Raw genomic sequence first — 27,320 nt, 5'->3', positions numbered from 1 at the left:
ATAGTACTAGTTTTGACAGAGATTGCCAGTGTTTATTTTCTTTTGCTAAATCAGTCCTTTCTAAATGGTTCACACACATGGATTTTAATATTTTAGCCTTACAAGTCTTCTACCCTTCTACCAGTGTTTATATTCCATAATTATTATGATTAACTCTTTCAGATTAGATTTGTTTAGTGTTGGGGCCCAGCAGCCATCCAAAGGTACATTCTAAACTAATTTTCCATTTGACCAGATGAGTCTGCAGAGATATCTGTCACATATTCCACCCTCAGTCTCTAGGAATAACAGAAATTTCTATTTTCAGAATTCTTCAACCTCCTTCTCCCTTGTTGCTTACTACCCCCTTTTCCATCTCCCTACTCATTTGTCACTAGCTGCTTGACCTGCTAATGCAACTTGGTTCTGAATCATTTGTTTTCCAGGTCCTTTTTGTTGTCTAAGTGGGTGTGATGCCATCTACCAAATTTAGTTGCTTAGAAACTCGACTTCTTCAAGCTCTGGAGTTACCCGTTCAATCTAACAGTTGCTACTTCTAGTCCATTTACCTAATGGTCTTTGTAGAAGTACTTGCACTCCTTTTATCCTCCCACAGGAGAAGCTAATAATAACAAAAACACATTTCCATGTCATATTGATTAATTATTGTTCATTATGGTACAGAGAAGGGTATTTCTTGCTAAAAGAAAGTCCTTGCACTGGCTCTCCAAATGTCCTACAAAGCTTAAGAGCCATTAAGCCACCCAACTCAATTCCATCTCTTCACAAATACTCAAGAAACTTAAATATTGGCACTATTCAAAGACCAGTGAATCACAGTCCTTAGCTAAATAGAAACCAGGTCTATTCACTGTTTCATTTAGTTGTTCGTGGTCAAATTATATAACCTCCACTTAGAATAAACAATCAACAAAAAAATTAAACAAAATGCTCATAAATTTTTTCTAACTGTCCATAGTTTTCCACTTCAAAACTCTGATTTTATGGTCATGTCCTCCTTTAATCAAAAGTTTCTAATAATCACCTTTCTCAAATTGGAATAAGTTGTTAACACAGCTGAAAGAGAATAAAAACAAGGCGGGGGGGAGAGCAGAAGGAATGCAAAACCTCACAGAGTAAAAAACACAGGCAGGTGAAGAGACAGTATTTTCCTATTGTTTTAAAGTCAGCTTTGCTACACGTTTAAATACACATTTATCTGATATATCCAGGTTCTCATAAAGCTGAGATTACTATGTTATGTGAGTTAAGCACTGACAGGAGAGAATTGAATCTCTCTGCCTTGTATTTTCGCCGGGTGCTTTCACATTTTCTTAACATCCCTTTGTTTATGGGCCAGTCACTGTTCAGAGAGCAGAAACCACGTTCAGAAACCTCAGTACCAGTACATCAGAAATGTCACTTGAGGAACAGATCGACACAATTATCGCCATTATTCTTCTCTCCTCTAAGGACTGTTTCCAGGTCGTAGACACCTATTGTGGATGCTTTGGGAATAATGAAAACCATTAACAGATTGTTAATGGGACTTGGTAACAGCCCAAGCAGAGACTTATAAAATAATAAAGCTTTACCCTCAATCTGATGTGTAACTAGGCACTGATGGAAGCAGGTATAACATCAGTTAGGGCCAAATTTTAACTCTTCTTAGCACCCCAGTGGTGCAGAGCCACTGGAAGCTATCTGGATCAGATGCTAAGTGTTTTGAGGCTCATAAACCTTTGGCAGTTTTTGTCAGATGACCTGCTGAAGCGGATATGGAGCCATTGAACTGAGCCAATAGGCATCTTCTGGAACTGGGAGAGGAGGGTTTGCATCCCTCCAGGCAGCAGAACTGAGACAGGTTTTAACTTTTTTCCTTTTTTCTTTTTTTTTTTTTTAATTTTATTCTTTCTTTTTTAAAGCTAACACAATAAAAGAGTAAGTAAGAGCTGCCATGCCACAACAGATCTGCAACTGTGTGCTGTGGAAATGGTCAGTAAGAGAAAGCAGAAAAATCAAATTACAATTTTATTTCAGAAACCAGATTTGCTTTACTGTACTGATCTGTTCTGCTGCCTGGGCAAGTCACATTGTCTGTTTGGGACTGAGTTTCCTCACTTACCCTGTGTCTGACTTGACTTTATGGTAAACCCTGTGTATTTCATAGGAAATTTCCTTCCTTCCTTCCTTCCTTCCTTCCTCTCCTTCTTTTTATTTTTCTCTTTCTCTCTTTCTTTCTCTCTTTCTTTCTTTCTCTCTTCCTCTCTTCATTTTCTTTCTGTCTCTTTTTCCACCTTTTACTCTCCTTCCTTAAAGGTGCTGACCACCTTTATATTACCCTTTGTTTTACAATGCTGACATTTTCTGTATCAATGTGTGGTTTTGGCATTCTCCATTTCTGGATCTTCAGGCTGAACTACCTTTACAATCTGCAACTGTGGCAATTAAACACAGACTCCGCATATGAGTTTAGGCGAAGACCAGCAAAGACAAGCGAAGACGACACTTTATTTTTACAATCTATCCCTTTTATAATATGATCTAGTGTTCACAAGCAAGCAAAACTTATTTCATTGGTTACTGTCTTGACCAAACCGGTGCTGTTAAATGATCAGCCCTAGCATTTCCTTCTGTTATGAACCCGGGTAACTGAGTATGACTTCGTACGTGCATCACAAAATATGGATGCTGACTATTATTAATTAACAGCCACAACTGTTTAAACAGGCTAAACAGGTGTTCATTCGGGACATGTTTAAGCCATGCTTTTTCTAATCTGCGAACTACATTGCAAACATATAAAGAGTCAGAAACGAGGTTTATAGCCTGGTTAGTCCATAGAGTAAAAACTTGTACCACTGCATAGAGTTCTACCACTTGTGGAGATCCTTGTATATGATACACCTTTTCCTGCCATTGTTCGTTATCAAACCACACAAGGGCAGCTTTTCCGGTTTTTCCAGAGCCATCTGTAAAGATAGTGGGCCCATCTATGAGATAATTTTGACATAATGGTGTTCTCTGGATCAGAACTTCTGAATGTAATTGGATGAGTTTGTGGGCAGGATAATGTATATCTATCTTTCCTGGAAATCCTTCCAATGCTATTTGCAATGGGAGGCTATTTGCTTGGCACCATTCCAGATATTCAATGTATCATGGTATATAAATATGTTGTACTTCCGTGCCTGTTAATTGGACTGCACGCTTTCGCCCTTTACAGATAATACCTGCTAGCATTTCTAATTGAGTAACAATTGTCTTTTTGGGCTGGTATGACAGAAAAATCCATTCCAAAACAACCAATGGATCTGTTAGTGTGGGTACCCATTGGCCTAACAATCCTAAGGCTTGGTAATTGTGGGAGAATACATAAAGTTGCAGGGGTTGATCTTCTACGCAACAATGTGCTTTTCAGTTTTGTATTGCTTGATTGAATTCTTGCAGAGCCTGTCGCGCGTCAGACGTCAACTGACGTACAGATGCAAGGTTGTTATCTCCTTTTAGCAATTCAAAAAGAGGAGCTAGCTGTTCATTTGTCAGTCCAAGATATGGCCGGACCCAGTTGATGGTTCCTAACACTTTTTGTAGGTCATTTAGGGTTTTGATGTTCAGCTTAATCTGTATCGATTGGGGTTCAATTGTTTGTTGCAAGATTTTCCAGCCCAGATATTTCCAAGGCTCAGTTTTTTGTACCTTTTCAGGGGCTACTTCAAGTCCATATCTGTTTAGAGCTCAGTAATCGCCATTTTCCACTCTTCTTCTTGATAACAAATACTGGCGTATTCCAAGAGCTAGTGGTAGGTACTATATGTCCTTGTTCCAGTTGCTCCTGCACTAGATCTTTCAACGCTTGGGCCTTTTCAGTAGTCAGGGGCCACTGGTCCACCCACACCAGTTCCTCTGTTTTCCAGGTTAGTTTCAGTGTGGGTCGATATTCGGCCCACTCTTCAGTGGCCCCTATTAAAAATGTGCAGCAGAAGTAGACGTACTGGTGGTAATAGTGGTCCCCCAGGCACTTAGTACATCTCTTCCCCATAAAGTTAGCGGAGCTGGCACTATGTAAGGTTTTGTAGATGCTACTTGACCCTCAGGAGTAATGATTTGGACAATATTAGCACTTTGCTTGGCTACCGTTGAGCCACCAATACCTGTTATGGCACTGTGGGCGGAGACCAGTGGCCATGTTTGCGGCCAATGAAGAGCAGAGATAATGGTAACGTCGGCTCCGGTGTCGATCATGCCTCTTATTGTGATTTGAGGGGGTTTTCCACGATGCAGAGACAAGGTGCATACTAATAGTGGTCGGTCATTCTGTATTTGTTGTGTCCAAAAGATTTCTGGCTGGCCTGTGGAGCCAAAACCTGCAGTGCCTCTTGTTTTTGGCTCGGCCTGTCGAACTTGCATTTTGAATGGTATTAACTTTGCTTCCTCTGGGAATCTGTACTGGAGGTGAGGGAGTCCATAGCATCGCTTGTAATTGTCCCTCATAATCAGCATCTATAAGTCCTGGTAAAACAAATAGTCCTTGTAGGGTGGCACTGGAGCGACCTAATAGCAGAGCACTTTTAGTCCATTTCTGATTGGTCCCTTGGCTTGTAGTGGTACTTTATGCACTGCTCGGTCCATAATTAGAATTGTGGTGTCTGTGGAAACATCCAGTCCGGCACTGCCAATGGTGTTGGCTCGGAGACAATCGGAAAGGCTTGTAATGGTGTATTTGCTCTCTGAGCGCGCTCCGCTTTTGCGCTCCCTCGCGAGTTTCCTGATAACAATAGTTTGCCATCTACGTCATATTTCGATCGGCACTGGTTCACAAAATGCCTTCCTTTTTTACATTTTGGACACAATCCAGATGCACTTGGTGCGCTCAGTTTTCCTCTCTTTCTCAGTTGTGGGCAATCTCTTTTAAAATGTCCAGTTTTACCACAGGAGAAACATGATTTCTGTACTTTCATTGCAGTGGCAAAAGCTGTAGCTAATGTTTCCATATTATGGGACATTGACTCCACCTTTTGGGTAGCTTCTGTCATATCCATTAAGGAGGGATTTTTTAGAGGCAAAAGCACTTTTTTACAGTCCGTATTCACATTTTCAAAGGCTAATTTTAAGAGTAGGACCTCTCTTGCTTCTGCATTTTCGACTTGTTTTTCCAAAGCCTCTTTAAGACGATCTAAGAATGAGATATATCCCTCTCCTCTCCCTTGCTTTATTAATGTAAATGATTTTGTCGCTCTTCCGGCATCCGGCACTTTTAGTAATGCCTGTAAAGCAAGGTCTCTGCCTTGTGCTAATATCTCTGGTCGTAATCGTGCCTGTAACGTTGGATGATTTAGCGGCGGATCCCCCATAAGCTGTGGGAGTCCTGCCCCTTGTAAAGGGTCGCCTTGTTGTCGCTGCATATTAACAATTGTGGCGTTTTGACAGGCGGTACGCCAGGTGCTTTCAAAGATCACCTTTTGCGTTGGGGTCAATATAAGATTAGTAAGCGTGCATATATCAAATGGTACTATTTCATTTGTAAATATTCCCCGTAGCAGGGATTGTGTAAAAGGAGAACCCAGTCCATGCGCGGCAACTGTTTGTCGTAGATCTTTTAAAACATTACAGCCAAAAGGTTCATGCTCATCGGGGACATTTCCATTGCTGCGTATGATGGGACACACTACCGCTGAACAAAAAGCTGTATCCCCCGCTTGCAATGCTTGGTGTCTAATCTTTTGCCACCTTGCAGCAGCGGCTGATGCCCCCCATTCCTCGGGCGGCAATTGATTATGGGTTTGTGGAGTATCGGCATTAGAAGCAGTAGAGAAAGGCGGTAAGAGTGCCGACGCAGCAGGGGCCGGGGGCGGGCGGGGAAGTGGAGTACTGATTGCAGGGATCGGGAGGTCTAGCAGAGGTGTTGAAGCCATAGGAGCAGGTGAAGGAGAAAACGGCGCAGAGGGTAGTGGCGGCACGCGGGGGGGTGGAGGGTTGTGCAGCCTGAGCACCCGCGAGCAAGGGGTATGTCGGAGGACGAACCCGATGTCGGTGTTTCTGGCGTGCCCTGCGGGGTTAGCTCCGGAGCGGTATCAGAAGCTGCAGCCTTTCGGTCTGACTCTAATTGTTCTAAAGTGTCTTTCAGTAAACGCCATGTCGTCAAAACCCTTGTGGCATTACTGTCCCCCCTGGTGGCCGCTTCCCATAACACTTTTCCTGCCTCCTCCCAAGTCTCCACCTGGAACGCGGTCGCTGCGGTCGCTTGTTGCCCGTTTTTTCGCAACCAAGTTAACAACAACCGAACCTTTCCTTCATCATAATTTATGCCCCTTTTTGCAAGGACTCGCAAAAATATACGCAAAATAGCTTTTTCTTCCGAGGACATTTGTGCCCCCATTTTCCCATTCCCAGCTGCTCACCTCTTTTTCCCGAGGCAATTGATTGTTGACAAGCAGCTCTCTGGTCCGCTGCAATAAAGTTCAGCTGGGCTTGCCACTGGCCGCTCTCTCGTCCGCGGTTCTTAGGACCGAATCACGTCGGGGTCACCATTTGTGGCAATTAATCACGGACTCCGCATATGAGTTTAGGCGAAGACCAGCGAAGACAAGCGAAGAAGACTATTTTTACAATCTCTCTCTTTTATAATATGATCTAGTGTTCACAAGCAAGCAAAACTTATTTCATTGGTTACTGTCTTTTGTCCACGCGTCTCTTCAGCGTTACTTATTGGTTCTTCAAGCTGGTGCACGCGAATTCCTCTTTCAGGGATGTATCCAATCTCATCCTTATTTTTCTGCCTCTAAGTTTCACAAACTTGTTTGTAACAAGCCTCAAGGCCACAGCTGCATTCCTGCAAACCTGTTTGTAACAAGCCTCAAGGGCACAGCTGCATCTCATCAAAGTAAAACACAATATCTCATTTATTTCCACATGCAACAGCACAGCACTGACTATGCTAATCCAGGAGTTAAGGTTTAGAGCATCATACTGATGATAACAAGATATTTACAGCCCAAGCAGACTCAGGTTGAGGCGTGCGCTCTGTCATTTTCATTTTATGAGCCTGCTCCATAAAACTGTTCCTATATGGTTAAAGTTAAGGATAAACAAACAGGTTCTGATCAAATAAGAAACCACTCAAATCTTTGCCCAAGGTTCATAATGAACTTTTTTTTTAATCTCTGAAAATATTGCTTATGTAAATTTTTAAATCTTCTCTTGCTTTTGTCTGCTGGATCTTTATTTTTTAATTTAACCTGAGACTTAAAACCAGAAGGAAATTCTTTTATATTAGTTTTATATTAGTTCTGCTTTAGTTGAAAGAAGTAGAAGTAGCAGTTTTACAAGCTGCTGTTGTGCAAAGCCAGGAAAGGTTAAATGAAACCCCCAAACAGAGTCCAATACACCCTATTTACAGGGTTGATTTCTAGGAAGAAAAGGAGATAAAGCAAGCAACTCATAATATCTCCATCTCACAGAGTCCTGAGATATACAGACAACCTCAAACTGTCGAAATCAGCTAAATCATGCTGCCCCACCACTTGAATGTACCAGCTCAGTTCCAGAAGCAAATTAGCCATGTTTGCATGGCACTTAGCAGGGCTTGTTTATTTAGACACTTTGTTGTGCAAATATGATTGCACACTGATTGTGTGGCTATACTTGTGTTTCTGTACCACTATATTGTGCTTGTATTCCTAGAGCGCTGGCTAATAACAATCATCTTTTTGTCTGGTCTGGTCTGTTAAAAAGGAGGAAAGATGATACATTTCCCCTTTTTTAGCTTAGATAGCCCAGTTACACTTTTGACAGGCAAAGAATCTTCTCTATTCATGTAAAAACAATGCTGATCCCTGGGTATAAGGAAGCCAAGATGGGAAGAAAGGAAGAGACACCAGTTTTAGACTGACTGCTCTAGCTGGAAAAACACATAAGCTTTTTGGCCACAGAAATAACTTTTCAAAGAGAAGCTTCTGTATCTAATAGCTTTTCTATTTCTTACTTGCCTTGCTTATATATTGCTGTGTGATACCATTCAAATCACTGAATCTAAACATAAAACCAAATGTAGTCTAACTTGTCTCATGTCACAGTGCAATGAGCCTGGGATGTCTCAATTTAAATGCTGAGTCCTAAGAAATGTGTACCTACCTAAACAAACCCATTCTTACTTAACACTCACAGAGCCTAAGGACTTTGAGGCAAGCAGAAGGAAGTCAGAGAAACTTTCTTATAAAGGAATTTGGGCTATTGTCTTCAAATAGGACACTGCAGTTGAAGAAATGAATATATAAGAGGTTTGACTAGTGTATTTGGATAGTATATAAACAAGAGCCTGGGTGCCTGTCAGAAACAAACTCATGAATCTCTTGAGATTTGTGCATCCCTAATCCCCCATTTAGCTTCTGCCTGCTGTAACAGAGATAGATACTGGACAAAATGTACCTGCAGTGCTGCCAAATGTTCCTACTTCATAAAAAAAGTACTGCTGTATTTTCTGTGGAAGACTGGTAGGGGGAGATAAATAAAGAGACCACATCATGCCTCAGTCTAGGAAGTGGAGTGTGAAGGCCCAGCAATTAGGGGTTTAAGAGCAGCTGAAACCTTGGCTGAGATGAAAGAAAGTCACTTTTCTCTACCAGGCTTTTAATCTTGCTTCATGATCCGTTTCTGCCTGCTGTAAAGAAGGTGTTTGTTTGAGAGCCATTATGTAGGTATAGCTGGATTGTGACAAGGAGAGGTCACAGAGCTGCTCAGTACTTGGGCAGCTCCACCCAGGTGACATAAAGCTCTCAAAGATTTTATAAGCAAAGGCAGGAAGTGACGTGGTGTACTTCTGCTTAAGTGGCAATTGCACATCACTTAAAGGGCTTGGATATCTGATGGACAAAGAGTCTCTTCCCAGAACACAAGAGGTGAAAATACTGCATTAGGTATCAATTTTGAATTCCTCTTTGGAGGAACTTTTCATGGTAGCCCTCTAAGTACAGGTTCCTCTGTGCTCCAGAGGTGGACACAGGCCATGCCTTGGCTTGTAATTAAGGCCTTGCTCTCCAGTAGGTCTGGGGTAGCCTTAACTCAAAACCTAGCCTTCACCACTGTGTGTAGTTCCATGGTCTGTGGGACAATTCTGGCTTCATTCTAGCAGTTAATCAAAGTCTGTCCTCAAACTGATGAGTTTGTTTCTTTTCTCTCCTCTTCCCATACCTGCCCCCCCCCCCCCAAATCTTTCTATGCTGTTAAATCAAAGTGTAGAGAAGGTGAATCCCAAGAATAATGCCAGTGAAAAGGCACAGAGACCAATTATAGTACTGAAGGGAGAACATTTATTTGTGTTTTTTAACTCCTACTGGCATAATCCTGTCCCTTCTCTTGAGCTGTCTAGCATGTGCCTTACCTCTCCCAACCCTTATGAGCCAGTTCAGTTACCTAAGCAAGTAGAAAATTATCTGTTTTTTTTTAATTACTATCTTGATCCCTTAATTTTCTGCTGGGTTGGTGAGTTGAATTGTACCCCACAAACCAGTGCTGAACAGAAAAAAGTACAGGGCTGCATATCTGGGGCAGTGGGAGGAGGGCAGAGAAAAGGAGGCATCCTGTTGGTAGCAGCAAGCTACTTCGGCACAGTCAACTTGGCTACAAGGATGTTTTTGCACATTAAACTAATAAGACTGAAAAAAGAAAAAAAAAAAACTTAGTTTTTCTCCTCCTAGAGCCATCTTGGTGCACCTAAACACCTGTGTTAGCATTCTTCATTGCCCTTCATCAGGAAGGTGGAGTTACCTCATGTTCAGAGGTACTAATGGACAGTCACAGAAGAGACCAGCTGCTGTCCAAAGGTAATAATACATAGGGAGACTGGTAAAATTAGATTAGGCCAGGACAGGTATAAGTAGAGTAATTCATGCTAGTTTAAAGTTAATGTAGCAAAAGGCCAATCTGACATGACACATTTAAAACTGATTGCTTAAGATCTACTGCAGAAGGATTTTGATCTTTGACTAAAACAGATTATGATCTTATAATGGTGGGGGAAAAAGGTGGTAGTGTCTCTGCCATTAGTCTGGTTAAGACTGTATATCATGTGGATTAACATTAGTAGCGAAGAGTACATTTCAGTAAAAGATTCAGTTGGAAATAAGAAAAGTTGGGGTTTTTTTCTTTTCTTTCTTTTCCTTCATAGAGAGGGATGAATGTCTTCTAGCTAAAAAAAACCAAACCAACCAAACAAAAAAAAACCACCTTGGCTATTTCTAGACAAAGAGCTTTACAAAGTTTCTGAACAATCTACTCAAACTTCTCATTTATGTGATAAGCCTGTCTCTAAGATTAGCATAAACACTTTTCTTTAAATACAGTTCAAAAAGAAATTGGAAATTGTATTTAAATTTGAAAACTAAAGAGATTCCTGTGTGTAATACCTAATATCTTTAGCTGTAATTGTGCTCTAAATGTTTATGATCATCTACTAACCTACTAATATATTCTTCTACTAATCTACTAAAAATCATAAAATGGACATAGCACAAAGGTTGTGGAATAATTGCACCAAATTGCTTTGGTTTAAAGGAAGACATTGAGTTACTAACAGAAGAAGAATAAAGAAGCTGAGTAAGCTCCAATGACAATTACAGACCTAAGAAGTTCAGACTGGGAGGAAGACATAGAAAGTAAGTTCTGAAAAATGTAAACTAGTTTGGCAGAAGAAATTGAGGAAGTGAAATTTAAGATGGCCAAGTGACTACTCAATTTTCTCAGTGTTGAAAAACTGATAAATATTTTTGGTAAAATTATTAAGAAAAAAGAATCCTTTTTTCAAAATGTCTTAGCTTATTGATTTCTGAAAATAGGAAATTGCATTTTTATCCATTTTGTGTGGTTTTTACATGAGCTTGCTTGCCTTTCTTCCTCCATTTGTATAGTTTGTATCATTCACTTTTTAAATGTCTATTTCATTACTCTCTGAGAGTTTGATAATGAGAAATTCCTGGTAAAATGACCTTTTATAGTGTCTCTTTGAGCTTCCTAAAAAAAGTTTTTAAGCATTAGAGAAGGCTTTTGTTCTTCTCTTTGTGAATGGAACTCCAAAAGAGATTCTGAGAAAGGATTGTCCTTAGGTCAAAATACTTTGACCTTAAAATACAAATATATATATACACACATATATTTTTCTCCTATTGGTTGATAATGTGCTATTGGGAGTTCTTCACATGTATCAGACTGTATTGCTAGGGACTATGGATTCAGTGATGCCAGTCCTTTCTCTTTTCTGTTTGTCTGCAGAAAGTTCTGGGCAGGGATCTTTTCCTTTGCCCAGCAAGTCTGCAGCAGAGACCTGTAGGATGTGTGAGCAAGTCTTGATCACAGCTACACAGAGTGGAAATACATTTAAATATATATTTTTATCCCATTGGCCTCAATAGCACCTAAGGGCTTTTTCCAGTGCTTCATCAAACAGTGACTGCTCAGAATGTGACAGAGATGAAGGTTTGCATGTTCTTAGCCCATTAGCAAATATTAAAATCTGGATTTTTTGATTGCTGAAGGAAGAAAAATGATGTAGTGGGTGGCTGCCTAGATTCCCAGGTGAGTTCTTTTTCCCTCTCTTACCATGCAAGAAAGATGACTTTTGAGTCTGAAGGATTGGATTAGCAACAGGAGCTGCATGTCAAACTCCTGTAAAAAGCTTTTAATTACAAATTTAAAAAACTCTGTTTAGAATTTATACAGGCAAACTCAGGTATAAGCAAAGGTGCCATCTGTAAGATAGATGTGCCAGGTCACAAGTCTGACTGTAAGGTATTAGTGCTCTGTGCCTGACAGGCACCATTAATGCAGAATGACAAAGGACACTCCCATGACATTACATACCACAGATGTGAAACACCAGAAATACCTGTAACAAAGAGGGATTTTTCTCAAGTGCTCAGAGACAGACTTTTGAAGTACTCAGCACTCATTGCCTGCTTTCAAAACACCTCATATTCATTTGGGTATGTAAAAGAACAGCTTCAGGATCAAATAACAACATCTGATGACATTAACATTTTTCACCTGAGCTTCAGATTGTATGAGTGCTCATAACCCTGTGCAGACACAAGAAAAAAAAATATATTAACTTAAACCTATTTCACTGAGTAAAGATTCTGGGCTTTTTTTAGTTTTGTTTTGTGTTGGTTTGCTTTGGTTTGTTTTTCAAAAAACCCTAACATACCTGGCATGTTGTTTGTAAAAGGCTAAGAGGGAGGCCCTTAGTGAGGTTACCTCTGCTCTGTGATGAATGGTAACAAACTGCAGTGTTTCAGCTGTTTGATCTCTACCCACAGAGGCCTGATGGTAACGTTTTCTTTCCCTAAAAATTGATGAGTATTTCTGAAAAATCTGAGCAGTTATGAATTTTGACGTTCTTCTCTTATCTGCATATTTCTGGTGGAAGCATATGATGATACAAAAATTCACGGATGCTTCTCCTCACAGTCTGAATCCCCCTCCAAGGGAGAAATGGAGTATTCAGAGAGTCCCTGAAATGAAACTCAATAGCAACGAAGTTACTATTAAGCAGGTATTCTTTATTGCAGCGCTGGGCAGCACTGGGGATTCTCCACCATAAGTGCTCCACCGATTTGGTGGACTTTCAGAGATTATATACTATAAAATCCTACATATTCACAGGTTTTCCGAGAACTCATTTACATAAACATGAGATTTCCTGGAACTTATTAACATATGCAAATGTCCGATCCGCATGCGCAGTCGTCTCCCGTGGTGGTCTTCAGGTGGTCTTTGGGGGTCTTCAGATGAAGGCTCGTAGTCTTCTTCACTGTGTTCGCTGATTGACCTTTGCTTCTGCGCAAACTCAGTCCTAGGATCACGTAAACGGTGTCCTTCAAGGCTGTGGTCATTCTTTTGTGACCTCCTGTCTTCCGTGCATTTGTTCTCCCAAGGCCCAGTTGTCTGAGATGGGATTATCCCGGAGCCCCCTTATCTTACAAGCATTCTAACTACTCCCTAAATCACAAAGGCCTTTCTTCTGTTTAGTTAAGTGACTAAGATACTTAAATATACTCCTTGCCCCTAGGCTTTCAGGAGGCATTTTGATGCAGTGGCTTTGTCTATCTTGGCTTTAACCCTTTCACATAAACCATCCATTTTATGAAAAGAGTAATCATAGCTTTTGACACTGACTTCCTAGGTACAGTGGGTCAGAGCTGAATATCAAGTAATTAGATTTTTTTAATGATTTATTACTAGTTATTTAGTTATTTTGACCATTAGTCACTTCATTGTGTCCCTCTGTTGAGAGCTGCCTAGCATCTTGGACTTGCCAATCAATGACACGGAACATTATAACTTACTTGATCAATATGGGTACAACAACCCTGGAACAGAGATGGTCAAAAAGTATGCTGACACTTCTTGTATCTAACCACTGGTTATCCAGTTCCCAGAACCAACTTTTCCATAAAAGTTGAATAAAGGAAGATAGTAAACTCTCCTGATACCTATAGAGCTTCCAAAATATGGGGTTAATAATACCACAAAATATGTTTTCTGGATAAATCCTTTCTGTGCATTCTGGGAAAAAGAATTTGGAACGCTGTCTATAAATGCTTCATATGGTGACATTTACCCTAATAGTATAATTAAGACAGAACTAAATTAAGAGCACTCCTAATGGGCTTTTTCCATGTCACTTATTATTTATATATCACTGCCAGCTCTGTCTTTCTTCATATTTCACATTTATATTTTGGAAGCATTGGAACAGACTCTGCTAGGCATTGTTCACATATATCATGATAAAAATATCTTTCCCAAGTAATTTGTAATCTAAAGAAAACATTTTCTTTTACTCTTTCCTCACGGTCCCCAGATTAAGGACACAGTCCTGCTGCCCTTAAATATGTGCTTCTTCCACTGACTTCACTGTATTAAAGGAAGAATATAATGTAGATATGCAGTGATAAGGGACCTGGAAATGCTTCTGCAGATAAACAGTGTCAGTAGTCCAAGCCTCAGCCAGCTCTGGTTAATCTTTCATGATGCTAGGTGAATTACGGATGGGAGTAAGGACTAGGGGAACCAAGACCTAAATAGTTCCAGGGTTTCTAATCTCTCCTCATCTGGAAACCTTAGTCATTTTCATTGCTTTTCTTAAGACTCTTCTATTCCTGCCATGTTCAGTTGACCAAAATGGAACATAGTATTCAAGGTGAGAGTGCACTATACCGCTGATTTATCATTCTTCCCTTTATGGTGCCTAGTGCAAATCAAAAAGTTACAATCATGAAATAAAGTTTCAGCTTTCAGCTCCTGGAATATGCTTCCTACAAACATGGTCTGTGAGAATCCAAATAAGAAAAGAAAAGAAGAACATGGTACGTAATGGATATTTAGTAGATCGGAGGGTATTTTGAATTCTTTGGACAGTTTCTTTCAGCAGATAAATCAATATTCAGCCTCTTCTTTTGTCAGGTTGTGATGGTGGTATGAAAAAATAAGCTTTTGTTTACAACTGAAGATTAAAAGCAGCACAGTATTAGAATATTCAGTGGAAGCACTGTGATAGATAAGATGTCAAGGAGAGCTCCAGGAACTGCAACAATGCTTTAAAAAGATAAATAAATATACAGTGTTATCTTCTAAGTTGAAGCCTCATGCAACTTCACTTTTAAGTATGTATGACCAGAGCTTTTTTTGTTCTATCCACATCTTCACACATTTGTAAATGTTCTCTTACAAGGCAAACCAATAGACAATGGAATAGATTACCTACAGAAGTAGCCAACATACTACAAGGATATTCAAGAGCCAGGTGGCAAAAACAACCATGAGAATGGGCTGCAAAAAATAACTTTGTGGCAGTCAGGACTCAAGAGGAATTCTTTGTGAACTTTAGGTTTTCTGACTTTGCTGTTCCCCAGACGACTGACTCCCGATTCAGACTGCAAGAAAATTTTTACTAGATCTCATCAGCATCTGAGGAAAACAATATCTTCTGCATTTTTGAGGAAGATCTCATATTTCTTGCTGTCCGTCCAGTGTCTTGGTGTCATGGTTTAATCCCAGCCAGCAACTAAGCACCACACGGCCGCTCGCTCACTCCCCCCACCCCAGTGGGATGGGGGAGAGAATTGGAAGGGTGAAAGTCAGAAAACTCGTGGGTTGAGATAAGAACAGTTTAATAATTGAAGTAAAATGAAATAGAATAGTAGTAACAGTAATAATAATAATATAATAATAATATAATAATAATATAATAACAATATACAAAGCAAGTGATACACTATACAATTGCTCACCACCAGCCAACCAATGCCCAGCACGTCCCCGAGCAGCGATTGCTGCCCCCCAGCCGACTCTCCCCAGTTTACATACTGAGCATGACGTCATATGGTATGGAATAGCCCTTTGGCCAGTCTGGGTCAGCTGTCCTGGCTGTGCCCCCTCCCAGCTTCTTGTGCACCAGGCCGAGCATGGGAAGCTGAAAAGTCCTTGACTACTGTAAGCACTACTTAGCAACAACTAAAACATCAGTGTGTTATCAACATTATTCTCATCCTAAATCCAAAACACAGCCCTATACCAGCTACTAGGAAGAAAATTAACTCTATCCCAGCTGAAACCAGGGCACTTGGGAAGCTTGTTCAGTGCGTTTTATGTGGTTGGCCCCTAGACCTGGGTAGCCCAGCAGAACTGGAGGTAATACACTGCTTTTTGTAGAACAGTCTGCAATAAAAATGAGCCAACAAACATGGAAAAGAATTCAGCCTGGGAGAATATTCTGGGGACTATTTCTATACACACCTTGTTCTTACTCTACACTTCTGCTTTTGGCTATTGTCAGATGCAACATGCTGGGCTAAATTAACTTAGGTCTAAATTAGCACAACTGCATTTCTGTGTAGGCCTGGTCTGAAAACATGATGATGAAAAAACAGTGAATAAATTTACAGTTCTTTCTTCCTGTGAGCATATTACATGTAAATTCAAACATAGGCTGCATTGTCAGAACACCTTCCCCCCCCCAAAAAAAAGCAACAAAAAAACCCTAAGGTGCTTAAGCACCCAAATTCCATTGGAAAACTAGTGTACTTTATGAACACTGTTATCTCTTATCTTGTAGAAATTAAAGATCTTGGTGGTATCACAGTAGAGCAATTTCCCATGCATCAGTGACACACTAACATAATCCCTCTATATTGACAGGATATCTCAAACCTGAGACATGTCAAAGTGTTAGGCACCTGATCAGTTTGAATACAGCTGCCATTAGAAAACATTTTCATATCATGCAACTTTACATAAACAGACTATCAGAGATGTGCACAGATTAATGAAATGGGGAAATGCTCTAACAAGCCACAGTGGACATGGAGGGAATCCTCCAGGACATGTTCATCCTTTTGCTGTGGATTAGGAGACCATACAGCATTTAGCTCCTTCCCACTTGTTGAGCTTGTTCTGAGCCAGTCCTGTAGGATCCAGGTAGTTCTCTGGGAGAGACATATGAGAGTCAGCAAACGCAATGCAAATGGAAAACTGGAAAATGGCACTGGTTACCATAGTCTCAGGAGCTGCCTAACACTTTGACATGTCTCAGGTTTTGAAAGTGGTAGTATTTTTATATCAAAATAAAGGAATTAAATAACTGTATCACAATGCAAAATCCTCTTACAGAGAAAATGCTGTGTTTCTCAGTGAAAAAGAGATTTCCTCCACTCTCCCCTATATTTGCTTTAAAAGTATTCAAAGAAATCATGGTTAACACATCCTTATTATTTAATCAAAACTCCTTCCTATGATTTTTATTGAAATAAACAACTGATTTTTGTTATCTACGTGACCTCCAAGATGTATATTACAGTTTGCCCCGTGCTATGTTTTCGCCTCTGTCTCATTCAGAATCTTGCCCTTTCTTACTGGTTGCTTCTTATAGCCAGAAAGCAAATCAGCCAAGAACAGAGTATTCAGAATTAGCACCAGTGCTAAACATTAGAAGGTAGGCTGTGTTCTTTTTCTTTTCTTTTTTGTCCAAGCAAGTAATTTCTTCTTTGTGCAGTTAAATGCAAAATCAGAAAAAAAATATGAGGCGGAACATTTGGACACTATAGCATGCAAAATGCAAGTTTATGGGAAGTATGTTGCATATATAAAGAGGTCAGACACATTTCATGTTTGGCAATGTGAAAAGCACTACTAAATGCAACTGGCTTCACCCATATCACATTTATTGCTCAATCACCATAATGTTTATTTTACAAAGTGCTTAAGTATTTGGTCAAATCAGAGCACATGAAGCTCTCCATGGGCACACAGCTAAGTACTTCAGTACAACATAGGTTTAATGCAAAACACAGAGCAAGTCATTTGACGGGGGGAAAAAAAAAAAAGACTCTCACACCACACTAGACTTGCTCCCTAAAATACATTTTGCACAAAATTTTGATCAAATTTACAAGACTTGAGTCATTTGAACTGATGTATCTGTTTCTGGATGATTTGTTGTTGTTGTTTTTGTTCTTTCCATAGCACTCTGGATTTGGGAAGGGATAATAAGAAATGCTAATTTACTCCATTCAGAGAAGTCGCAGACTGACTGGCCCCAGGTGGTCTTTGAAATCTGAGGCAAAAATTTTATATTGTGAAATTGTTCCCTGCATTTTAAAGGATGAAGATATATGCATGGTAAGAAATGTACATGTTTGGTTGACCATTCAAGTTTAACTGAACTAATGTGAGGTTTCAAGATATTTCTATATTCATATTAGTAATAAGGAAATACAATTATACTACAAATGGAAGAAACAACTACATCAAATGGTTCATTGCTAAAATGACTTTTTCCTCCTCTTTTTTTTTTACTTTTCTAAAAAGTACAGAAAATCATACCTAAAATAAGCTCAAAGAAGAATAGAGACTGCACAAACCAGCACTGTTACCCAGACTTTCAATAATTTAGTAACCCAGAAGAAATCTTATCTAAATCACATTCTTGCTTTTTGTTTCAGTTTGGTCAGTTGGCTCAAACAATTTGTGGACAACTGAAACAGGAGAGACATATGGATACTACCACAATGGAACTGATTCTTATATGGTACTGTCGTGGTTTAACCCCAGCCAGCAACTAAGCACCACAAAGCACTATACCAGCTACTAGGAAGAAAAATCAACGCTATCCCAGCTGAAACCAGGACAATATCCACCCCTTATTCCATACCATATATGTCATGCCCAGGTCTTACACTTTCCAATACATTCCAATTAATCACCACCACTTTTCCAGTCTTTTGAGATAGGTATAGATAGATATAGATAGATATAGATATACACACACACATAGATATAATTTCCTTAGTCTATAGGCTATCCCTCTAAAACATTTGTTGAGTTCATTTAGTCCATGACTTTGGGCTTCATCCATCATAACAGTCTTTCAGGGCAGGAGAGATGGTGTGTGGTGTTGGATTGTTGCATGCTGAAGCCAGTTCTGGTTCTATCAATCACCTCTGCACTTTGCTTGGTTTCCTCAAAGTTAATTCTTCATTAACTTGGGTGATTCTTACTGTGTACTGTTGATATGGCACATAGCAACCATAGAAGTGATGACATCCAGTATTATATAGCAACTAACATTATATAATTCAGTTCATTGGCTACTTTCACCCAAAATCAAATCCCCTTGCGGTACACATCGGACTTCCCCATCCTCCCGCATCACCCACCAAGTGCACCCCGGTCCTTGAGCAAAAGCAATCCCACGAATGGGTTTACCTCTGCCTGAGGCAGGAGTAACCCAGACTGTCTTCCCCAGCATATCTTTTAGGTGCACTACAGGGACTTTATCCCCCTCTACGGTACGTAAAAGTCTTGATTGGGCAGGGCCAGCTCGACTGGCAGATCCCCTAGTGTTGACTAACCAGGTGGCCTTTGCTAGATGTGTATCCCAGTGTTTGAATGTCCCACCACCCATTGCTTTCAGTGTAGTCTTTAACAGTCCATTGTATCGTTCTATTTTCCCAGAGGCTGGTGCATGATAGGGGATGTGATATACCCACTCAATGCCATGCTCTTTGGCCCAGGTGTCTATGAGGCTGTTTTGGAAATGAGTCCCGTTGTCTGACTCAATTCTTTCTGGGGTGCCATGTCGCCAAAGGACTTGCTTTTCAAGGCCCAGGATAGTGTTCTGGGTGGTGGCATGGGGCATGGGATATGTTTCCAGCCATCCGGTGGTTGCTTCCACCATTGTAAGCACATGGCGCTTGCCTTGGCGGGTTTGTGGGAGTGTGATATAATCAATCTGCCAGGCCTCCCCATATTTATATTTCAGCCACCGTCCTCCATACCAGAGAGGCTTGAACCGCTTGGCTTGCTTGATTGCAGCACATGTTTCGCATTCATGGATAACCTGTGCAATAGTGTCCATGGTTAAGTCCACCCCTCGATCATGCGCCCATCTATATGTTGCATCTCTTCCTTGATGGCCTGAGGTGTCATGGGCCCACCAGGCTAGGAATAATTCACCCTTATGTTGCCAGTCCAGGTCCACTTGAGCCACTTCAACCTTAGCAGCCTAATCCACCTGCTGGTTGTTTTCATGTTCTTCAGTGGCCTGACTCTTGGGTATGTGAGCATCTACGTGACGTACTTTTACAGCCAGGTTCTCTATCTGGGCAGCAATATCTTGCCACAATGCGGCAGCCCAGATGGGTTTGCCTCTGCGCTGCCAGTTGCTCTGCTTCCGTTGCTGTAACCACCCCCACAGGGCATTTGCCACCATCCATGAGTCAGTACAGAGATAGAGCATTGGCCACTTTTCTCATTCAGCAATATCTAAAGCCAGCTGGATGGCTTTCACCTCTGCAAACTGACTCAATTCACCTTCTCCTTCAGCAGTTTCTGCAGCTTGTCATACAGGATTCCATGCAGCAGCTTTCCACCTCCGATGCTTCCCCGCAAGACGACAGGACCCATCAGTGAACAGGGCATATTGCTTCTCACTTTCTGGTAGTTTATTATACAGTGGGGCCTCTTCAGCACGCGTCACCTCCTCCTCTGGCGATATTCCAAAATCTTTGCCTTCTGGCCAGTCCATGATCACTTCCAAGATTCCTGGGCGACTGGGGTTTCCTATTTGGGCCCGTTGGCTGATTAGCGCGACCCACTTACTCCACGTAGCATCAGTTGCATGATGTGTAGAGGGGACCCTCCCTTTGAACATCCAGCCCAGCACTGGCAGTCGGGGTGCCAGGAGGAGCTGTGCTTCAGTACCAATCACTTCTGAAGCAGCTCGAACCCCTTCATATGCTGCCAATATCTCTTTTTCAGTTGGAGTATAGCCAGCCTCGGATCCTCTGTATCCCCGACTCCAGAACCCTAGGGGTCGACCTCGAGTCTCCCCCGGTGCTTTCTGCCAGAGGCTCCAGGTAGGGCCATTCTTCCTGGCTGCAGTGTAGAGCACAGTTTTTACATCTTGTCCTGCCCGGACTGGCCCAAGGGTGACTGCATGAACTATCTCCCATTTAATTTGTTCAAAGGCTTGTTGTTGCTCAGGGCCCCATTTGAAATCGTTCTTCTTCCAGGTCACTTGATAGAGAGGGCTTATGATCAGACTGTAATTTGGAATACGCCTTCTCCAAAAACCCACAATGCCCAAGAAAGCTTGTGTGTCCTTTTTGCTGGTTGGTGGGGACATGGCTGTTATTTTGTTGATTACATCCATTGGGATCTGACGACGTCCTTCTTGCCATTTTATTCCTAAAAACTGGATCTCCTGTGCAGGTCCCTTGACCTTACTTTGTTTTATGGCAAAGCCAGCCTCCAGAAGGATTTGGACTATTTTCTTCCCTTTCTCAAAAACTTCTGCTGCTGTGTTGCCCCACACAATGATGTCATCAATGTATTGCAGGTGTTCCGGAGCCCCACCCTGTTCCAATGCAGTCTGGATCAGTCCATGGCAAATGGTGGGGCTGTGTTTCCACCCCTGGGGCAGTCGATTCCAGGTGTACTGGACCCCCCTCCAGGTGAAAGCAAACTGTGGCCTGCACTCTGCTGCCAAAGGGATTGAGAAAAACGCATTAGTGATATCAATGGTGGCATACCACTTGGCTGCCTTTGACTCCAGTTCATATTGAAGTTCTAACATGTCCGGCACGGCAGCACTCAGTGGTGGTGTGACTTCGTTCAGGCCCCGATAGTCTACTGTTAGTCTCCACTCTCCATTAGACTTTCGCACTGGCCATATGGGACTGTTAAAAGGTGAGCGAGTCTTGCTGATCACTCCTTGGCTCTCCAGTCGACGAATCACCTTATGGATGGGGATCAGGGAGTCTCTGTTGGTGCGATATTGCCACCGGTGCACTGTTGTGGTAGCAATTGGTACCTGTTGTTCTTTGACCTTCAGCAACCCCACAACAGAAGGGTCCTTTGAGAGACCGGGCAGGGTAGACAGCTGTTTAATTTCCTCCATCTCCAAGGCAGCTATACCAAAAGCCCACCGGTACCCTTTTGGGTCCTTGAAATACCCTCTCCTGAGGCAGTCTGTGCCAAGGATGCACGGAGCCTCTGGGCCAGTCACAATGGGGTGCTTCTGCCACTCCTTCCTGGTTAGGCTTACTTCAGCCTCCAATAGTCAGCTGTTGAGATCCCCCTGTCACTCCAGAAATACAGATGGGTTCTGCCCCTTTATAGCTTGATGGCATTAAGGTACACTGTGCACCGGTGTCTACTAAAGCCTTATATTCCTGTGGGGCTGATGTGCCAGGCCATCGAATCCACACAGTCCAGTAAACCCGGTTGTCCCTTTCCTCCACCTGGCTGGAGGCAGGGCCCCTCTAGTCCTGGTCATAGCATTCATTACTCACTTCTTGCTCACTGGAAACTGGAGCAGCAATTTTCCTGGGAGAACCCCCTTTTGTAGTTGTTTTTCCTTGCAACTCACGTACCTGTGCCTCTAGGGTCGAGGTAGATTTTCCATCCCACTTCCTCATGTCCTCTCCGTGGTCACAGAGATAAAACCACAGGGTGCCCCGTGGTGTGTATCCACTATATCTTCTCTCTCGAGCAGAGGGATGCTTGGTCCTAATGGCTGAGATACTGGTCCATACAGGTGAGGAGTAGGATATATCCTCTTCGGGTTGCTGGATGTTCTGGGACAGTTTCTCCACAGCCGAGACACAGGCCCGTAGGGAGGAAGAGAGACTTTCCTCATATTGTCGGAGTTGGATAGCCATTTCATTCACCATTGGTCCCTCTTCATCTTTCCAGGTCAGTATTGCCAATGAGTTTGCGTGCAATGATGGTGCGCTCCGTACAAACTTCCGCCACATGGGTCGTGGGCATTGGACTTCGTCTGGATCTTTGGGTAACTGCTCGTCGTCCAGGTCATTATAAATCACCTCCAGCACAGCTAATTCCCTCAGGTACTGGATGCCTCTCTCCATGGTGGTCCACTTGCCTGGGTGACATATAACATCTTCCTTGAAGGGATACCTTTACTTCACGCCTGACAGGAGTCGCTTCCAAAGGCTGAAGGCTTTTGCCCCTTTTCCAATCGCTTTGTCAATGCCCCCTTCCCTAGAAAGGGATCCCAGCTGCATGGCTTCCCTACCCTCTAATTCCAGGCTACTGGCCCTGTTATCCCAGCATTGGAGCAGCCAGGTGATGATGTGCTCGCCTGGACGACGACTGAAATCTCTTCGCATATCTCGCAGCTCACTCAGGGATTGGGATCGGGTGGTTACCATCTCATTTATGGGTTCTGCCTCTTCCTCCTCCTGCTCTCTTGATGGCCCTAGCTCATCATCAGCCCTTACTAAATGAGCTGATTTTCTTTTGTATTTTTTTTCTTCTGTATAGGGGCAAGTGATACTGGCATGGGTTGGTTCTCTGGATCTGCCGCAGTGCCTGTTGTGAGGGCTGGCGCAGCCGCAGTGCCTGTTGCGGGGGTTGGCAAAGCCTCAGTGCCTGTGGCAGGGGCTGGTGCAGCCACGGGGGCTGGCGCAGGGGCTGGCACAGATGTGGGGGCTGGCGCAAGGGCTGGCGCAGTGGCTGGCACAGCCGCAGCGTCTGTCATTTTGTTGTCAGATCCAAAGACCTTCTCTTCCCCTTGAGGGTTCTGAATAGTGTTGAATAGGGCTCAGTAGGCATAGGCCAGGCCCCAGCACATTGCAGTGATCTGTGTCTCTCTGGAGTTGCCAGGGTGACAATATACTTTTTCCAAATACTTTACTAGTTTTTCAGGATTCTGCACTTGTTCAGGGGTGAAGTTCCAAAACATTGGAGGGGCCCATTGTCCTAGGTACTTGCCCATGCTCTCCCACACACCCTGCCCCTCATAACTGTCCAGCCTTGGGGCAGATCTCTGGATGATATTCTTAAACTGCTTAAAACAAAACTGAAACAATATTCCCAAGAACTACCAACGGATATATCTTAACTACCCAGGGATGTTCAAGATACTGAAAAGTTATTGTAATGAAGGAGGAAACATCATAGAAGAAAGCAACAAAGGTGCCATTCTGTATTATTTCCTCCATAAAAACCCTCTCAGAGGAAGAGGTATAATTGCTAACTAACTGTCTCCATGAGGTGGTACCCGAAGTACAGTAACGGCTTCACTACAGAACCCAAATACCAGATAGCGCTCAAGGTCAGTGTTTTAATAACAAATCTCCCAGGCAAAACCTCACTAATGACTGCAGAGCACAGCAAACTGCAAAACCCAACACCAATCTTTAACACATACTGCAAAAACAAGAGCATGGTGCAGATCAGGCAGACTAATACTGAGAACAGATGAATCAATATTATGACCGGCAACTGTTAACAGGTTCAAATTCATTAATACACTCTGGTTAATCTGTTATTATCTCAAACCCTTCGTGCCCCATGTTGGGCGCCAAAAAGGACTATCGTGGTTTAACCCCAGCCAGCAACTAAGCACCACACGGCTGCTCGCTCACTCCCCCCACCCCAGGGGGATAGGGGAGAGAATTGGAAGGGTGAAAGTGAGAAAACTCATGGGTTGAGATAAGAACAGTTTAATAATTGAAGTAAAATGAAATAGAATGGTAGTAATATAGTAATAATAGCAGTAGTAATAATAATAGTAGTAATAGTTTAATAATTATAGTAATAGTAATAATAATAATAATATAATATAATAACAATATACAAAGCAAGTGATACATTATACAATTGCTCACCACCCGCTGACCAACGCCCAGCATGTCCCCGAGCAGCGATCGCTGCCCCCCGGCCAACTCTCCCCAGTTTATATACTGAGCATGACGTCATGTGGTATGGAATAGCCCTTTGGCCAGTCTGGGTCAGCTGTCCTGGCTGTGCCCCCTCCCAGCTTCTTGTACACCAGGCCGAGCATGGGAAGCTGAAAAGTCCTTGACTAGTGCAAGCACTACTTAGCAACAACTAAAACATCAGTGTGTTATCAACATTATTCTCATCCTAAATCCAAAACACAGCCCTCTACCAGCTACTAGGAAGAAAAATCAACGCTATCCCAGCTGAAACCAGGACAGGTACATAAGGAGATAAAATATCTTTCCTATTTTCTTTCCCTTCTAAGTTAAAGCACAATAGAGTTAAAGAGAGAGATAACCCACATGCTGGAGCCTTTGATAGAAACCACAAGGGAAGCAGAAAAAGACATATATCCCCCTAATGACAGACTCCCTGATAGCACAAATAATACAACTAATTTATTTTCCAATATACCCAGCAAAAAAGACTGAGTTTATGGAGAGGCTGGGGGGAAAGAAAGGAGGCAAGCAGCAGAAAAGTAATGGGGAGAAGTAAAGAATTATGGATTTTTTTCAAGGTAACTCGGTATTTTTACCTAATAATGTACTGATTTCAGATATGCTTTGTACTTCACCACACAGGCTTTTTCTTTACTGCCATGGTAGGACTAAGAAACTGGGCTTAAAGAATATTTTGGGTTCTTTATATGAAACCTATGTAGTATTCTAATGTTTACTTATGAATTTTATTTAAAAGCCTACCCAAGTGGCTCATGTTCATCTCTCTAAATATATATTGTGGTATCATATCCACTTGGACAACACATTAGTAATGCCATGAATCACCTGGGTACCTTCTTCGTGTACTCCATGAAAGGAACAATGCAAGAAGCAAAGAAGCAGAGAGGAGGTCTCAAGCTTTGAAATGGTAAAGCTCATTCATACCTCAGTAACAAACTTCACTTGATGAAAAAATGTTCAGAACAGACACTAGTTGTTTTCCAAATGTATATGGGGCTGAGCTGGGAAGATTGTCCATCCAACTGTTAGGAGTATCTACTGGCTTAGGGTTTGGTTTTATTTTCATTTTAGCCACTTTACAGCTGAATAATTCACTTGGTGTCTTGCCTGTAAAACAATGTTATTGACTTCCATAGAAAAGTTCTGAGATCTCCTAATGAAACACACTTTATCAGAGATTAGTATTATTCCTTTTTGGTAAGTGAGACACAAAGGATCTTAGGCACTATAGTGCTCATTATTGTAGCATCTATCATTTAAGCCCTGGGCCATCGCAGTGGTGACAGCTATTATTTTCTTTGTGCTGGGGCACCACTGTCATGGAATCTGGGGAGGAGTGTAGGCTTCAGGCGAGGAACAACAAAGTGAAAAAGACCAATATCCTAGTGATGAGGCACTCATATGATACAAAGATGTTTTTCATTCTAGTCCTGTCTCCTTTTAGAATTATGAGTTTAAAATAGAGGTAAAAGCATTGCAATATAGAGCTCTGCACCTTCAATTAAATGCTCAAGTAATAAACTTAAGAATAATGTTCACACAATTTCTTTTAGCAATGGCATGCAAAATGGACAGTTTTAATATAGATAATTTAGACTACACACATACATACCCACCTTCAGCATTGTATTGGGTCTGGCTGAGATGAAGTTAATTTTCCCCATAGCAGCCCTCATAGTGCTGTGCTTTGTATTGATAGCTGGAAGGGTGTTGATAACACACCAGTGTTCTGGCTGCTGCTGAGCAGTGCTTGCACAGCATCAAGGATGTCTCTTGGGAGGGGACGTAGCCAGGACAGCTGACTCAGACTGACCAAAGGGATATTCCATACCATATGATGTCTGCTCAGTAATGAAAGCTAGGAGAAAGGAGGAGGAGGGAGGGACATTTGTGGGTTTTATGGCGTTTGTCCTCCGGAGCAACCGCTACGCGTGCTGGGGCCCTGCTTCCCGGGGGGTGGCTGGACATCGCTGCTGATGGGAAGTAGAGAATAAAATCTTCTTGTTTTCCTTTTGCTTTTCCACGTGCGGCCTTTGCTTCTGCTTTCATTAAACTGTCCTTATCTTGACCCACAAGCCTTTTGTTATATTTCCTCTCCCCTGTCCAGCTGAGGAAGGGGAGTGATAGAGCGGCTTTGGTGGGCACCTGGCATCCAGCCAGGGTCAACCCACCACAAGCATCAAAAAACCTGTAACTAAGAAGCAGCTTTTAAGTTCCTCCTTGAAAAAGGTGGAAATTGATCTCAAATCTCCTGTTTCCTGAATCAGTAGGCAAACTATGGATTCAAAAAGGATTCTCATCAGCATACTTCCCTTTAGTTAAGTCTTCTGAAGCGCCTGATCTGTTAGGCATACTCTGAACGTGTCCATCAGACCAAGTCCTGTAACGACCTAGAATGAGGAATGTCTACTCTCTAAAGCCCAGAAGAGTTTATAAGCAATAGAGAAGCCAAAGAATTCAAATAGAACTGAGACAAGTTTGGGAATCATGTATGTGACTGGAGGAAGCCAAGAGTTAGGCAGCAACTGGAGTGGAGTACAAATATTTTTGTATATCTGGCATTGTAAAGAAAGTGACAATGATGTTCTGTAGTATTTTACATTCATTGTGTCTAAATCGGTTTCACCACCACTCTGAGAAACTGAAACCTACACCTCACTAAATAACTGGCATTAAGGATTTTATAGTTTGTGTTTCTTCTCTAAGAATGATTGGGATGTTGGTCTTATAATCCTTCATGTAATTTTCATAAGTGCTTGACTTTTCTCATTAGCTTCGGGTGAGAGATATGCATCATCTGGGGATTAATATCTTTTTGCTTTATGCATATTGCTGGTTGAATACTGGTGCTGAATGCTTTTCACATTTCCTGTATGATTTGAAGGCTCTATCTGAATCCTGACCTGCCATTGCTACTTTTGTCTTTTATTTCTCCATTTAGTAGCATTCATTGGTTTTATTTTTTTTTTTTGTTTGGCTGGTTTTTGTTTTCCTTTCTCTTTTTTTCCTGCTTTTATTACAACTGTAAAAATGAAAAATGAATTTATTGTATATATACACAATTTCTTTTGAAACTTT

Source organism: Platalea leucorodia (assembly GCF_965183815.1).
Source record: "Platalea leucorodia genome assembly, chromosome: W".
NCBI lineage: Eukaryota > Metazoa > Chordata > Aves > Pelecaniformes > Threskiornithidae > Platalea > Platalea leucorodia.
This window is presented reverse-complemented; position numbering follows the sequence as displayed.